Source organism: Aythya fuligula, chromosome 22 (genome assembly GCF_009819795.1).
Source record: "Aythya fuligula isolate bAytFul2 chromosome 22, bAytFul2.pri, whole genome shotgun sequence".
Taxonomy (NCBI): domain Eukaryota; kingdom Metazoa; phylum Chordata; class Aves; order Anseriformes; family Anatidae; genus Aythya; species Aythya fuligula.
The window spans coordinates 346,131-361,894 of NC_045580.1; the positions used below are offsets into that span (position 1 = coordinate 346,131).

General features: G+C 48.5%; 1 protein-coding gene across 1 annotated transcript in view; it reads right to left on the bottom strand.

Annotated features, from left to right (window-relative positions):
• Positions 1–15,282, bottom strand: part of CDON (cell adhesion associated, oncogene regulated) — a 53,580-nt gene extending 38,298 nt beyond the window's left edge. The window contains exons 1-2 of the mRNA XM_032201982.1: positions 15,227–15,282; positions 13,471–13,512 (exon numbers count right to left, since the gene is read on the bottom strand). The gene's annotated coding sequence lies outside the window, so the exon portion shown is untranslated. The remainder of the gene's footprint in view (positions 1–13,470; positions 13,513–15,226) is intronic.
• Positions 15,283–15,764: the final 482 nt, after the last annotated feature.

Here is a 15,764-nt window from a genome sequence, read left to right on the forward strand (position 1 = left end):
GTTATTCATTAAAATAACAATTGAATTGAGGTGGCCACAATTTTCATGGATCAAAAAAAGCCCTTTCCACTTCTGATGGCAGCTTCTCTAGACCATCAGGGACACACACCAGAAAGCCACAGCATGACAAAAGCACATACTTTTCCTATCTCCACATCTTTATCTAAAGTCATTTTCCAATTATTTTCCTCCAGTACTTGAGCTCCATATCAACTATGATGTAACCGCTGCTGTTGCGTATCTCAGGTCAAAGGAAACAAGGAAGACAAAGGGCTCGTGTCACAAGACGGCGGAGTCCCGACCACTCCGATGGATATTTATCTCTGGAGCACACTGCATGCACAGGGCTGTAAATGTGTAGCCAATACCTTCTGGGACTTAAATCATTACAATGGAATATTTCTGAGGACAAGATAGTTTTAGTTGTGTGCCTCATTTGTCACAGACACTTCATAAAAGGGACTCCTCATCCAACAGCCCTGGGGACAGGCATGTGCCCCTCACCCATCAGCTGGCAGCTTCATGCCCAAGACCTTCAGGATGCCACCTACTGGCAAGCAAAGAAGTCATCAGAGTTAATGTGAAACGGCACAACAGCCTGGAAGGTGACCTTTTAATCAGCAGGTTCAGGGTCCCCACAAGGTTCCCACTGCTGAGCAGGCAGACGGGCCTCAGCACAAGCCTCCTCACAGCTCCACAGCTGCCTCCATTGGGCAACTTGCAGGCAATCAGCAGGATTTCAAGGCCTGAAGAGATAATTAGGAGGGACAGGAGCGACCCTGGGCCAAGATGAGGAGATCCAGGCCTCAGAGCAGCCAGGCAGGCTCCTCGCTGTTGCCTCACACCCACGTGCCAGGGCAGCACATCCCTGGCAGCAGCCCTCTCCCTCTCTTTGCACTTCTCAACATCCCTCCAGACACCAGTGGTCTTTGATGTAAAGCTGATGTCTTCAGTGCAGCTGTCTCAACCTAACACCTTCCAAACTAACTCATTCCTCCCCATGTTTGCCCCAAAAGCAAGTCTGACACTCCAAAAAATGACAAGTGCTGCTGTTTACCACACATTCGTGTGGCACCTGGGCTGAGAGGATCCTGTCTCCTTCAGGACACAGCGGAGAACCTGCCTTCCTGCTCCTTTCCCCAACCATAAAGTCACCTCCACCCTTTCAGCCAAGGGCAGAGTCACTACTAAAATGAACATTATTCCATACCCATTTTTTACAGCTCCCTGAATCACTTTCCTGCCATGCCCAAGAGCAAGCAGCCGCCAGCGCCATTTAGCTGCAGCCCCCTGTCAATCCAGACACTGCAGTATTCTCACCCCAGTACTCCCCCCAGACTCCTGACCTTCAGCCATGTTCCATTATGGCAGGACAAACTGAAGCTAAAAGAGGAAAGTTTTTTTTTCCAGCCAAATGCACCCTACACGTTTGGTGCAGGACCCTGTGAACACCAGAGCCAGCGCAAAGCAGGAGAGGAGGAGGAAGGAAACTGCATGCTCAGGAACAGAGGGAGTTATTCAGGTTACCCACTCCACCTCCAGAAGCTGACAGCCTTCTCCAAGACGACCTAGGAAAAAGTGATGTTTGCTTGACAGAGCGGCTGCTTCAGGGGCAGCACTGCCTGCGAGCTGCCAGCATGACAGCAGCCTTGACTTGCAGCAAAACAGCTTTAGATTCCAAAGACTGCATATTTCTGTTAAGCTGCAACACAAAATCAGTTACTCCAACCTCACTCTATACTACTGTATGCAATATAAAAAGACACCAAGCGCTGAGAATACTTTTATTTTTTCCTGGTTTATTTATTAAATTGCAGAATTACCAAGAAAAGAGTAATTTTAACTCGCTTTCCCAGATTCCCGCTGTACTGACAAAACAATTGCAGGTTTTCAAAGAATCTAAATTTGGGGCAAATAAACCCCTCAGAATTAACTAAAATACTATGCCTTTAGTACAAGCAAGCTGAGTTAGATCATTAAATCACACACCAAGACACCTTAAAAAAAAAAAAAAAAAAAAGGTATTGAAGCCTGTGGCATTCCAAGAGAAAGCAATCAGACATTCCTGCAGCCCGGGCTCCTCAGTGATCTCCAAATCCTTTGATCACTGACTGTCTTCATGCTGTCCTCCTGGGGTCTGGCAAAATGAGTGTAACAGCTGGCATATATACTTCATTAGCTTTTTGTGCTTGGAGGAATGGTTGGGAGCCCAGTAGCAACTGACAATCCGCCCATCGGCTTTGCAGACTAACCTCTGAGGTTTCTTCCTGGGTCTTTTGGTGGCTGGGAAATCCTTGAAGCAGCCACGAGCAAGCGACGCCAAGGCGCCTGCAGTTATTTCACACATTTGCGGCCTGCACCTCTCCTGGAGCCACTGCGCACCGAGGATGCGGCAGATGGATTTTTATGCCAGCATGCTTGGGTCTGAGGTCGCTCTAAGGCAACCCAGGCTGCTGCTGAAGCACCATTTTTATGAATGCTTAATGATTACTCCATCATTAGCATCAGCCTTTAAAAAGCAAATGCAGCACCTACAGTGTTCATTACCCTCCCCCTCCCCCCTTTTCAGGGTCTCAATCGAGTCAGTCAAGCATGCAAACTGATCCTGTCGCCAGAAAAAGCATTTCCTTTCACTGTGGTCAGCCAAAAGCAGGGGAAGAAAATGGAAGTGACTTGGAGTTATGGCACCAAAAAGGCCAGACAAGCAAGGAAATAATCAACTCCACATGAGCCACTTCTAGCCCATCACAATGCAAAGGGCCCACGACTAACCCCAGGAAAGGTCACCGGGACTATGGGGGTCAGAAGCTGAAAAAGGCAATAGTGAGCAGCTGCCAGCTGCAATAAGAATCAATGTGTTCCTAATTACACTCAGAAGAGAGGACCCGAGCACAGAGAAAAGTTGTGCTGTAGTCACAGCTTGTGTAAAAAAATAAAATAAAAAAAAAGTCAAGCGCTCCCGTTCTACACTCTCCACCTCAAGCACTGAACTGCAGTTTCTGCATTACTAAATTACAGGAAGCCGAGCAATGTAGATAAGGAATCAGGCTTTTACATAAGTGTTGGGGTCTTTTTTTCTTCTTTTTAAAATACCATAACTAGGCACTTGCATTAGAATTATCGAATCATGAAAGAGCATTTTGAGAATGTAAGTAATAAAATTACATACTTCAAAGGGATTTTTGGGTGCTTTTATAAAACTTTATAAAACAAACTGAACTCTGCCCAGCAGTCCTGAAAGACCAGCATTTTTCTCTATCCTAAAACACACTTGAAAATCTGAAAAGGAAAACTCCACAAAAACAGTTTGCTGACAGTGACCCTATAAAGCAAACATGAAAGATACAGAGATCAGAGAACACAACGAAACATACTCAAAGGCATCTACAGAAACAAACCAAATTGAAATGTATTTAAAATTACAAGAAACAGCATCCTTGGATGTCGTGTTCATATTTATTTATTATGTTTTAAACTGGTAGTAAACTTTCTATACTGTTATCATAACAACTTAATGAAGCTACAGAATAAAATTGCACAGCCTTTTCAATCCTTACCTTGAATTCCATTAACATCTCCAAATTTCTGCCCATCCCCATGCTTAGTGTCCAAATGAATCAGTGCTAAGCCCATGATCAAATGTTTTCTATAAGCATTCATGCTTAATGAGTCAATTAGTATTTTCACTCTTGGTAAGTAACATGCATTTTTATAGTCTTGCACGGGTGTGCACAAAAGCTCTCTAGCTTGCAAGTGATGGCAGCTTCATATTTGCTCCACGATTCAACCTGCACTGCGAGTCAGTGGCCTGCAGCTAGTGACAAAACCTGACAGCATCTATATTGCTAAAGTGTATTATCAGCTGTGCAACAATTTCAAATGGCACATTATTTTTGTCACAATTAAGACTGAATGTTTGCTCAGGATAAAGGAGAAACTTGACTGGCACTGAGCAAAGAAGATGAATTCTGAACATGCAGAATGTGAATTTACTCAAACTCTTCTAAAGGTAAGGTTTGGTGTCATGGGACAAAGGAGACGCGTGAAGACATTAAGTAACTGAGAAAAACAAGAAGTATCAGTCTAAAAACATGACCAAAAAGTTGGACTGCCTCAAAGACAGAGAAGCAGATCTTTTCCTGAGTTGTTCACTGGATTTTTCTATTTTGCTTTCAGGCCTGGAAAGTCTCATGGTTGGTATCAGCTGTTGGACTCTGATCAAAGTTTAGCTTTCCATTAATCCTTTGAGTTATATGTGAGGCTGATAGCAAATTTTTTTGAGAAGACAGTTAAGATTACTCAGATACTTAATTTGCACTCCAATATTTCAAAAACACCTTGACTTTAAAACCTCAGTCTTGGCGTACATATGGTCTTGATAGAAGAACGCATGCTTTGGCGTTGACTGAAGAAATGGATTTGTGAGCAGAGTGAAGAAAATTTAACAGTTTGTGTACTGTGCTTCTGCAGCACACTGCTCTCTTCCCTGCCCTGTAAGAGAACACAGCTAAAAACACTCCCGACTCCGTATATGCCACAGGCACATCCTGATCACTGACACTTGGAATTTGCATCCAGTGATAGCAGCACTGGTCACAGCAAGAGAGGCATCAGGAAAATGCACCCAAGTCACACTTTCTTGCCCACAAACTGGCATAACAATTAGGTTAATTTCATTATTAAGCTTCAAAAAAAAAAAAAAAGAAGCTGACATAGTCCCCCTGCTGCCACACTAATGAAGTGGGTATGGTTTCTGACTCTTCTAGCCTCCAGGGAAGAAAAAGAACAGAGCATTAGCCTAATATACAGTTCTGCTGTGCTGCAATTATGTTTAAATGCCTAAATAAAGGCTTTTAGACCCCAAGGGATTGAAAGGTATCATTAGCCTAACAGTTCTATCAGAGTAACCGTAGACCAAATAAATACAAAATTCTTGCCCTTTGCTCTTTAAGACCCTTGAGATCTCACCCTGTTCTCATTTTCCTTCTTCCCCGTATCTTCAGCTCAACACCTGTACTGGTTCTCTCACAGCACCTTATGACTTCCAAGGAAAATTCTGCTCAACTTCAGTCATGTACAAGGTATTTCTGAATGCTCCCCTCCCCTCATCAATCCTTTCCACTCTTCTTCCTGCAGGGCTGACCTGATCCCTGGAGTACAGCGTTGTTTTTTACATTATTCAACCAAATATTTTTACCGAGAACAAGATTTCACAACCAGTTTAAGCCAATCTGAATTCAGGCTACTGCTGAGGAGGGCAGCAACACCTTCCTTCAGGACCTGGCTTGCATCCTCCTATCTGCACCCACAACTGCATGGCCAGTGAGTCAGACCTGCTGGCAGATCCAGCTGGAACCTCAGCCAAAGAAAAATGAGGTTTAGTTTTCACCTGGATCAGGGAGCGGTTTCAGCTCACCACGCAGTCTCAGAGCACAAGCACAAAGGAAGGGGTAGGAACCAACGTCCACAAAAGGGAACTTTGCACCCAAACAGCAAAAAGATTCACATCAACCTACCAGGCACCTTTCCCTGTATCTTTAATAGACCCTGAACTGCAAGAATGTAGACCAAAATTAAGGGAAAATATTCAAAACCGAACTCCATGTGAGAAATACCCATTTTCAACAAGCTAGGGGACTTGCAATCCTAAATCCTAATTATCAGAGTTACACATACACATGAAGGACAATCACCCTTGTTTGTAAACTCTCCAAATCCTATAACCAGAATTGAGCACAATTTCAAAACGGACTGGAACCACAGACTTGCTCTGCTCATCAACAAAAACCTCTCAGATTCACAGACAAAGGAGCTTGTGTCCACGCATGCTGCCTGAAGTCCAGCTCCCACAGTGCACTGATGCCTGCTCAGTTCTGAGATGAGAAAAGGTTCCCTGAACCTTCATCAAGAAGAGCAGCGATAGCTGAGCTGTGCTAGAGGACAGCAAGCTCATTGTTGAGGTGACTCCGGATAAACACAGATACCTCAACAGCCTCCAGCAAGCAGCATCTCTAAAAAAAAATGTAGGCAAATGGCTCTTGTAGATGCCTTGCCCCTAAGTCCAACTCCATCTGTTGTAACTTGCAGGGATCCATGCTCTCCGTGATCCCTTAAAGGGAAGCACAACTATTAAATCCACACCTGCAGCCAGAATTTATAGCAGCCCCATCTACTGCTGTCTTACATCATAGGCAATTAGGAGCCTGTGAACTCATGGCTGCAGGATATGGGAGGTGCACTGGAAACAGAGAGCAAAGCCTGTGCATTACAGCACAGTTGTTAGTCACCCTTTAGAATTCACTGCTTGTGGAGAGCTGAAACTATACATAAAAACAGAGTAACCAACTGTTTTTGACTTTTTCCTGAAAAGAAGTGCTACACTCTGCTTGAAATGGTTGTTCTTCCTTTTTACAGTAGTCCGTACTAGTCCATATTTACCATAGTACACCATGCCAACATGCACTGCTGCAGAACCAGGTCTCCAGGGTAGGCACACAGAACAATGCTTATTAAAGAGCAAACTGGCTAACCAGTGACAGCTGAGGGAGAAAGCAGCGAAGAGTCAGTCTTTCTTCCCCTGATTAAAAAAAGCCTTCTAACAATTCATCTTTCAGCCTTACTGTAAGCTAACTGGGTAACTTTTTTTTTTTTTTTTTTTTTTTTTTTTTTAAAATCTGCCCTCCTCCTCTCCCTTCCCCCACGCTCACAGATCAAACCTGGTTTCAAATTTGAAGTCCAAACTCTTGGCCAAAAACTTGCTTCTGCCCTTCTTAATCTAGAGGGAAGGTATCCTGACAATGGACAGAGCAGCCCCACCAGCTTGGGGCCTGGATAGAAGCTGTCTCAATGCAATGCCTGGTTAAAAAAAAAATAATAATTGAAAAATCACTTTGGTCAGGTCACCTTTTTGTTGCAAAAAACAGGAGGCTGGCACCATCCTCCAGCACTGTCCTCCCACGGTGGCTGGTGGTGAAACGCTGTGGTCTGAGGGTTCAGTTCCCATCGTCCTACTGCCCTGCACGGGGCAGCACCAGCACTGACACCGCTGGCCGGGGCCACATCCCCACTGCCCACCTGGAGAGACACCCGAGTGCTGCTGCAAGCCTGCCGGTGGCTGAGTCAGAGCCCCATGTCTCCTCCCGCCGCCTGTGAATCATGGCAATGGCAGCTATTACCAGCATAACCAGTTCAAACATGAGCAAGTTAACTGATAGGAAAGTAGCTGGGTTTCATCGCAGGTATCATGGAGAACTTTGTCGGGTTAACCTGACCGAGCCCTGTTTTCACTCGCACAGACACATCCTACGCTCTGACTTTGCTGAGCGGGATTTCACTTCATTCAAGGGCAGGCCCAAGCTTCTGGAAGACATGCCCAAAGGAAGAGGGACACAATTACCAAGGCATCAAGACACAGAAAAGGGTCAAGGCTTCACAGCACGTCAGCTCGCCCAAAAACATAATGCTGAGCTCAGCAACACAGTGCCCCTGTGAAGATAACTGCTGCCAGGACCTATTCCATCCCTTCCATCTTGCATCCATCAGATAGCAAGAAAAACAAGATTAAGAAGCACCACAGCATTAGTCTTCATTTAAACTTGGCAAAGGAAGCAAATGCTCTTTTTTGTTGGCTCCTCTTTGTGTTTTTAAAGCAATCTCAGACATAGCCAGAGAAAGGTGCCTGGACTTTTTAATATTCAGGGATTAGAACGGACACCACTTGTACACTTGCCAGACCCCAGATAAGTAGTGAATGCTTAGGTTAAGCAGGCTAGCATCTGCCTCATGCAATATATACATTTCCAGAGTGAAAATAAACAGCTTCACACCTTTGGCTCAGAGAAGGACTTCAATTCTTTTACGTCCTCAACCTGCAACCTATCCACTCGAGGAAAAAGGGTTGAAAGGGTGAAGGTTACTCACAGTTCTCTTTTTCTAGCCGCCTACAAGAGCAAAGCTGAGAAGTTTTGGTCTCCTTTTGCACCGGTCAGGCTAATTAAGGTCTTTGCCACAGCACTTCGTTTTGTGTTACCATAATCAATAAGAGCTGTTTTAGGCAAACTCAAAACGTACAGGTTGTCCAAGCTTCCATAAGCAATAAGCGTAAGCAATGACAAATGCACTAATTATAAAAAATGCTAACTTAAGAATTAGACCTTTTTTTTTTTTTTTCTTCAAGTGCTCAATTCAAAAGTACATAATCCAGAAAACTACACTCCATTTTATTGCTACCAACAAATTCAAGATCTGTTTCTGTGATGACTTCTAGTGCTGCAGAGACTCAAGCAACACAACTGCAGATGCACTTACTTCAGTACCCACCATCTATGACCTGGTCCTAGACTCTTCTCCGCTTGATCCTGACTTCCTGACTTGCACAGTGATCTGAAAGTGCAGTCTGCACCCAAAAAAATGCCTCAGTCTGAATATCTGAATTTAAAATTACATCATTAGGCCTGAAATTTCAACATATTTAGAAAGTTTTGATAGGATTTCTGATTACATCCATTGCCAGCTTCCTTCTACACCCTTACAAAGACTTAAAGTATACATTCCTATTTTGTTCTGCAACAAAGATTAGTGGCAAGAACAGAAAACATCTTCTGTTCCAAAAAGCCCTCAGGGTTTTCCTCCTTAGCTTGCATTTTATTAGAGGAGACTCAAATCTCCAAACTGTGATACACTGTCACAGCAAAACACTTACGCAAGGAGCATCTGAGTGCTACACCAAAACGCAAATTTTGAAAAGGCTGTTGAGAAACAAAAATTTCCTGAAGCTATTGCAAACAAAACAGATCCTCAGAAGTAACAGCCTTCAGCAAACTTTATGAAAATCTGGGCCTACACGCTGTATATGCACACGCACCTGCAATTTGAAAACTTTTTTGGAGAGGGAAGTGGGGGGACAAGAAAAAAAAAAACAAAAACACATGCTGTTGTTCAGTTCAACTCTGCAATATATTTAATCTACATGGAGTTGGAACATTATGCAGCAAACCTTTTCAGCTACCAGGAATCATGTACTGACAACGCAATCAGAACCCATTCCCCAGATGGGTAAATGCTGTTTTAAAAGATCTTATCTTTACCCACACAGCAAATATAGCCTGGGGAAAAATTACAGCTGGAAGCTGTCACTAGCACTTCCAATGTCACCACATCCCCAACAGAGGAACACCAGCTTTCACAAAACCAAGGCAATCCAACGCTGATGGGTTTCACTGACTTGACCTTGCGTGACAAGAGCATTTGCCAGCATGCAGACCGTGGTGCTGAGCAGAGGGCACCCAGTCAACTGTGGCCATCAAATACCACAGGCCCTTTGAGTCCTGAGCCCGCATCCATCCAAGAAGGTCCTGGGGAACAGCCCTAGAGCACCCAAATGGTGCCCATGCCACTGGGCCCCTTGAGATCCACCACACCAAAGCAGCTCTGAAGCAGCCCAGGGGCTGAAAGCAGGCAGTAGCTCCTTGCACTGGCAGGTCTGTGGGGCTAGTGTCAGAAGGGCAGGCTAACCTGGCACCTAACACTCTTCCCCAGCACCCAGGCACACTGCCTTGCACTGTGACCCCACGAGTTGCTTCATGGGCAGCGAAGCACGAGCCCCAGCCCACCCGCTTCCATGAGATCTGGTTGTGGGCTGAGGCAGCCCTTTCCCCACGCTGTAGTGGGGCACAGAGGGACATTGCAGGCTCCTCACACCGAGGAACACTGCCTGCCTTCAGGGCCCAGCGGACTGCTCTGGCAGGCCCAGCACCAGCACCTGCACCTCTAGCGGGGTACTGAGGAGAGGCAGGGGGCGAAGTGGGCCACGGGCACCTCCCAAAGCCGAGCACACCCCCTCCTTGCCCACCTGGAGCAGAGACACCTGACACGGTCCCATCCTCATCCCCCGCGGCAGGGGGCTGGCGCGCAGGCAGGCCGCTCTAGGATTTCAGCAGGCCTGCCGGATGAAACCGTGAAGAAAGAAGCTTTTCAGTGGGGGAGGAGAGGCACACACGTATTAAACGCATCATCTGTTTGGAGCGCTGGCTCCTACTTGTTCTTGGTTATATTATTCACTCAAGAGTGGATTAATCCATCACTGCAAAAGAATCTCCTGATCTCAGAGATAAAGGCAACAAGTCATGCACTGACTGTCTGTGGATCCTCCTGAAAATCTCCAGCCTCTTCCATACCCTTATTTGGGCTGATCTATAATGCCTTCACAAACAGGAAGGGGAAAAAAAAGGAAAAAAATACTACCTAATGACAGTAACTTTACTTGGGAAAGCCTAGCTTGGGTCAATCTGGAAGTAGCTGGGGGATCTGAACCCAGAAAAGTCACCTTTGGTTTGCTTCAGAAGGGGTTACGTTAACCGCCCTCAGCTGCAGATCCCCACACTGGACTCATTCCCGCAAGAGAAGCAGTCGCATGGGGTCACCTTCTAAACTGGTGCATCAAAAGAAGAAATCATTCCTCTTAAGATTCTCTGCAGTGAGGCCTTTTAGCCAAACGAACGGTTTATTTTACTGGGTGAGAACTGTGACAGGAAAACCCCAAGTACCATCCCCTTCTAAGAACTGGAGCATCTCCAGCTACACCTCCACCAGAGCAGGTTGCCATCCAACACAGGGTGTCCACACAAGAACTAAAGACACTGCAGTAGGAATGCAATCTCCAGTACCCACCCATCCTCCAGCAATTCAGTAGATGACATAGAACAATCGGGGGCATCCACAAAATACCTCCATGAGGGAGGATGGGGGTTGGAGAAAAGCCCCTCACCTCACTGCAGCTGCCAACCCATTGGGCAGGGAACTCAGCCCACAAAACACATTTCACCCCAACGACGCAAGCCAGAAGTGCCCAGCCCCTTCCCACAGAGGGGCAGCAGAAACTCCTTTTGCTTGAGCTGATGCACCAAGGCCAGACACAGTTATTGGGTATATATTTAGCTAGTAACACACAAGTTCAATGCCGTAGCCTGCTGCAGGATGGTCGTACCAGGCCAACCCAGTCAGCATGCCTACCAGCTGAGCACACAGCAGCTCAGCCTTGCAAGCCAGAAGGCACCAAGGACACCCAGCACCACTGCTGCAGCCAGCCAAAACCCACGGCATTTCCCCCGCTATGCTCACTGCACTGCCCTCAGCCTGGCTGAGCCCCTGGAGTGCCCCCGTCCCACTTGGGAACTGGGCTGCATCTTTGTGAGCACCACCAGGATGCCACAGCGAGCTATAGGAGCACGCCTTACACCATCACAGATCCCACCTTCCAGCACCAGGCTGCTCACGGCACAAGTGCTTCCCCACCACCACCACCCCTCTCCTTGGGCATTTTTGCAGGTTCACCGTAAGGAAAACCAAAGTCTGCAAGGCAGGCAGACTTTGCACAACTCCAAGGTAGGAACTATTAACTCGTCTTTGAATTAAACAAATAAGGCTCAACCACTTGGTTCATTATCAGATACAATGGTTAAAGTCTGCGGGGAAAACTAAACAGCAAAATCTAGCATATAAATCAAAGGCATGATCAGACAGACAGGTGAGGCAGGGGGTGCGGTTTCACATTACAGCTAAGCCGAACTGAAGGCCCGCTGCTGCCAGAAGGGATGGTCTCATGCCCCCGGCATGCTCTGCTCCCCCCGCCGCCAGTCCCTCAGTCCCTCCTGCTGCTTTTGGCATTGCCCCCAGCTGCCAAGGTGGATAAGAAAAAATATTCCAATTGAGCTGGCTTATCTTGCTCTGGGGTTTGGTGGATTTTTCCCCCCCCCGCCATTTTAGCGAGCTGAACAGGTTAATATGGGGCATTTCAAGCAAGGGGCAGGAGATGGGGGAACAGCAAGCCCTCCCCCTCAGCAAGGCAACCAGCCCTTCGCTCAGCTGCAGCTACAGCATCCAGCTAGGCCGTGAGAGCACAGCTTTATGAGACAGCTAAGCCAATTTAAAAACCGGCTGCTGCCAAAAGGGCCCACCCCCCCACCCCTGCGCCCCCCCCGAGGCCTCTCCAGAAATCAGCGTGGAGGATTTGGCAGCTCCCTAGCTGCATGGCGGGTCCCCGAAGTGGTCAGTTGAGGGCTTGCTCTCTGCAGGCAAGCTGCAGTCAGCCCCCACAGCCAGACCCCACTGAGGGAGGCAGGCACCAGCAGCATCCCACTGTGCGAGGCTGTGCCCAAGAAGCCAGAGAGGGGGAAAAGAGGCCTCAATCTGGTCAGAGGAGCTCAGGCAGCTCATAGGAATGGGAATCGGAAAGCAACCCACCTTGTGTGATTGTTTTCCCTGCTGCTAAAAGACAGCAGGTATTTCTCATATAGGAAGAGCAAACAGGGGCTTAATGGGAAAGACAGGCAGTGTGGATGCACAACTCATTCCCTAGGAGGGAGAAAAAAGTTTCTTACCCTGCAGGGATAACCGCCACAGGATAACCAGCACTGAAACAGGCAGACAAGCTGGTGAAGCTGAGTGGAAAACTATGACATGCTCAGTCCTGGAAGATGCACTAAGCCATCTAGCAATGAAATTACTGGAAGAACACGCAAACAAAGTACGCACAAACACAGGCAACTATCTATTCCAAAAATTCTTGAGACAGGGTAATTGGAGACTACTCTTGTTAACTCAAGAAGCCTTCATGCTGAATTTGCCGTGGAAACTGGAGGAGTAGGTGCAGGAAGAGGGAAGATATCTCCCTGGAGCAAGAAGGATGAGATACAACAAGTTCAGGCGGGGTTTTGAAGTCAACAGCGGAGACTCATCAGATGTTACGCTACAGAACATCTTGCAGAACCACGCAGGTCACTCCACTGGGCCTGGGCAAGCACAGCAAGGGAGCAAGACAGCGCTGAGAGTCCTCTGGTCCCAGCAGAAAAAGACAATACCCCAGAGCGAGATGTCAGCATGCCACAGCAATATGCCTCAAGAACAGACCTGGTGCCAGCAACCCATTAACAAATCAGACCAAAATAGCAAAGAAGCATACAGAGAACACAGTTCAGTCCCCACATACCACCTTTAAGTATTGCTAGAAAAGCTGGAAGTTCCATTTAAAGATAAAATTTGATGAACTACACTTGGTACAAGCAGAATTGATCAGTGTCAACTATATGATGTTAATGCTAGATTCCCAAACATGCAATGGCATCTTTTCCCAAGTACTTCTACTTGTTTGGTCTTAGAAGGACTGACACATCATCTGTATCTGAAAACTTGTGTGTAAATAAGAGCAAGCTGTCAGTTAAATCAGAGAAAGTTGAAGAGACCAAAGACTCCAAACAAAGAAAATGTGCTACAGATGCTGGGCTCTTTTGTTAAAAACAAAATTTCAAGCAATAGGATACTTCATTACGCAGCATTAAACGCTGCAGGAAGAGGGAAATAATTCAGTCTATTTCTCTTCTGCATTTGGAAAATAGAGGTTCTACTCACAACATAAGGTTAAAAAAGTTAACAAGATTTTAAGCAGCATAAACAATCATTTTTGATCAGCCTTACCCCAATTACAGACAGGATTCAGTTCAGAAGCTCCCTGGACCACTGGAAAAACAGAAACCAGATAGAGAAATACTGCAGCAGGTGAGAAAGCTGCATGACTCAGCTGAAGCAGAGCCACTCACAAGTCCACAGAGTGTAAGCAAATCAGTTGACACAGACTGTACACAGAAGGGTCAGGTCTCCAGTACCCATTCATGCAAGTTACATGTTGTCTAACTAAGGACATTAGGCAGGTTTATAAGCTGCATGCAGCATGCCAATCAGAGTGGTTCCACATAAAACGTGATCTGAAACACCAGATCTCCACAGGTTTGAGGGAGAAGTCCCAGTCTCAAGGCTTCCTGGAGAGACACACTAAATTTAACTGTTGTAAGCCCCACTGGAACCACATTCACAAGCAGCAAAATCCACAGCTGTCACACAGACCTAACAGCAGTCACAGGACAGGGTACTATGGACCTAAGGCAATCAAAATAAATGAGACAAAACAAAATGCATCTTAATGTAGTTTCACATATGTCTGTATGCCCAAGAAGGCACAACACAAGTGGCACCAGCACACTGGACTGAAGTGCCAGCAGATCACAGCAAACAGCCACCTCCACATGAGCTGGAACACACAGAGACCGCTACCCGGGACCACAGCGCTGTATTCAAAAGAAAAAACAACACCCAAGATTCGCATCTTAAGCATGGAAAAGTTAAAGATGCAAAGGTTTCCCAGCGCATATTAACAGCCCTTACAAGAGGAAACAAGTAAACAAACTTACAGACAGCATGAGGAGCAGGCCTGGTGCAAGATACAGGCAAGCCAGGTGAAGCCTAGTACCTGCTCACATCCAGAATGAAAAATAGCTCACGCCACCTCCACACATTAAACGTCTCTCATACAGCTCACGTCACAGCAGCAAGACGCACACACACACACACGTGCAAACTGCCGCTCAGATGCTGCTGCCTGGGCAAACAGCTTCCCATGGCACGCACCGCGCCAGCACTGCACAGTTGGCGACATACCCAGCAGCACCAGGCACTGCTTCAGCAAACAGCTTCATCCTGAAAACGGCTCAGTCACCACACACTTCCCAGCTAGGCTTCTTGGAGGCTGCAGCTTTGCTGTCCTTATACCTCAGGGAGGTGCCTGGAGCAGGATCCTATCTCAAGCAGCCACCAAATGCACTCCAGAGGTCTTGGTGCAGCCCAGCATGCAGAGGAGGATTTACGAGATGACGAACGCCAGCACAGCTCTGTGCTCATGCAAGGGAAGCGGTTGCTTTACTTCACAATTTCCACATCTGCAGAAGCAGCCTTTAAACAAGCGAGTGTATTTTTACGCTTTGACAGTTAAAACCCTCAAGTGACGCCACCTGAGGCTGCAGCACAGCTGCCTTATTCCTCCAGCCAAAGCAAGCACGAGCCCCGCCGTACGGGCTCCCGGCACCCCTCGAGGGACTCCCCCCCCAGCAGCCGGGGCTCTCCTCACTCGGTTCTCCCCCGGTGTGGGGGGCGCGAGCCGCAGCCCCGGCAGCCCCTCGCCAGCAGAGAGCACGCACCGGAGCCCCGGCGCCCCCCCCGCGGCTCACGGGCACCGCGGAGCGGGGTCCGCCCGCCCGCCACCTGCCGCGGCAGCGCCCCGCTCCCGCTCCCGCTCCCTGCCTCCGCGGGCTGCAGCGCGGGGAGCGCCGGGGCTCGGTGCCCGCCCCCCCCTCCCCGGGAGCCCCGCTCAGGTGCCGCCGCCCCGCTCCCGCCGCCGTACCTCCGGGCCCGGCCCCCCGCTGCCGGCGCCTTCCAGGCGGGGCGGGCGACCCGGCCGGGCGCCTCCGTCCTGCACCGCCCGCTGCCCGCCGCCGCCGGCCCCGGCCGCGCCGCCCCCGCCCCGCGGAGCGTACCAACGGCCGGTGGGGGGAGCGCGGCGCCGGCCCCCGCGGGCGGCAGCGGGGCGGCGGGGCTGCGGGCCCTTTAAGGCGAAGAGAGGAGGGAGGGGGGCGGGCCGCGCGCCGCAGCGGGGCGGGAGGGGCGCGCGCGGCCCCGGGGGCTCCGCACCGGGCTGGGGGGGGGGGGGGGGGCTCGGAGCGCGCTCCGTGAGCCCCGCGCGGTCGTGGCGTGGAAAGCGCGTTCCCGAGCAGTGCTTGCATCTGCAGCTGCCACCCGCGCAGGCTTCACCTGTGCGCGCCCGCATCTTCGTGTGCCCCCTCCCCCCCCATCCCGGGCGGGGGGCTGCTTGCGGCATGAGGAGCGCAGGCACTGAGCAGCACGCAGGATTTGTGCCTGTGAAAATTGCACCCGTGCAAACT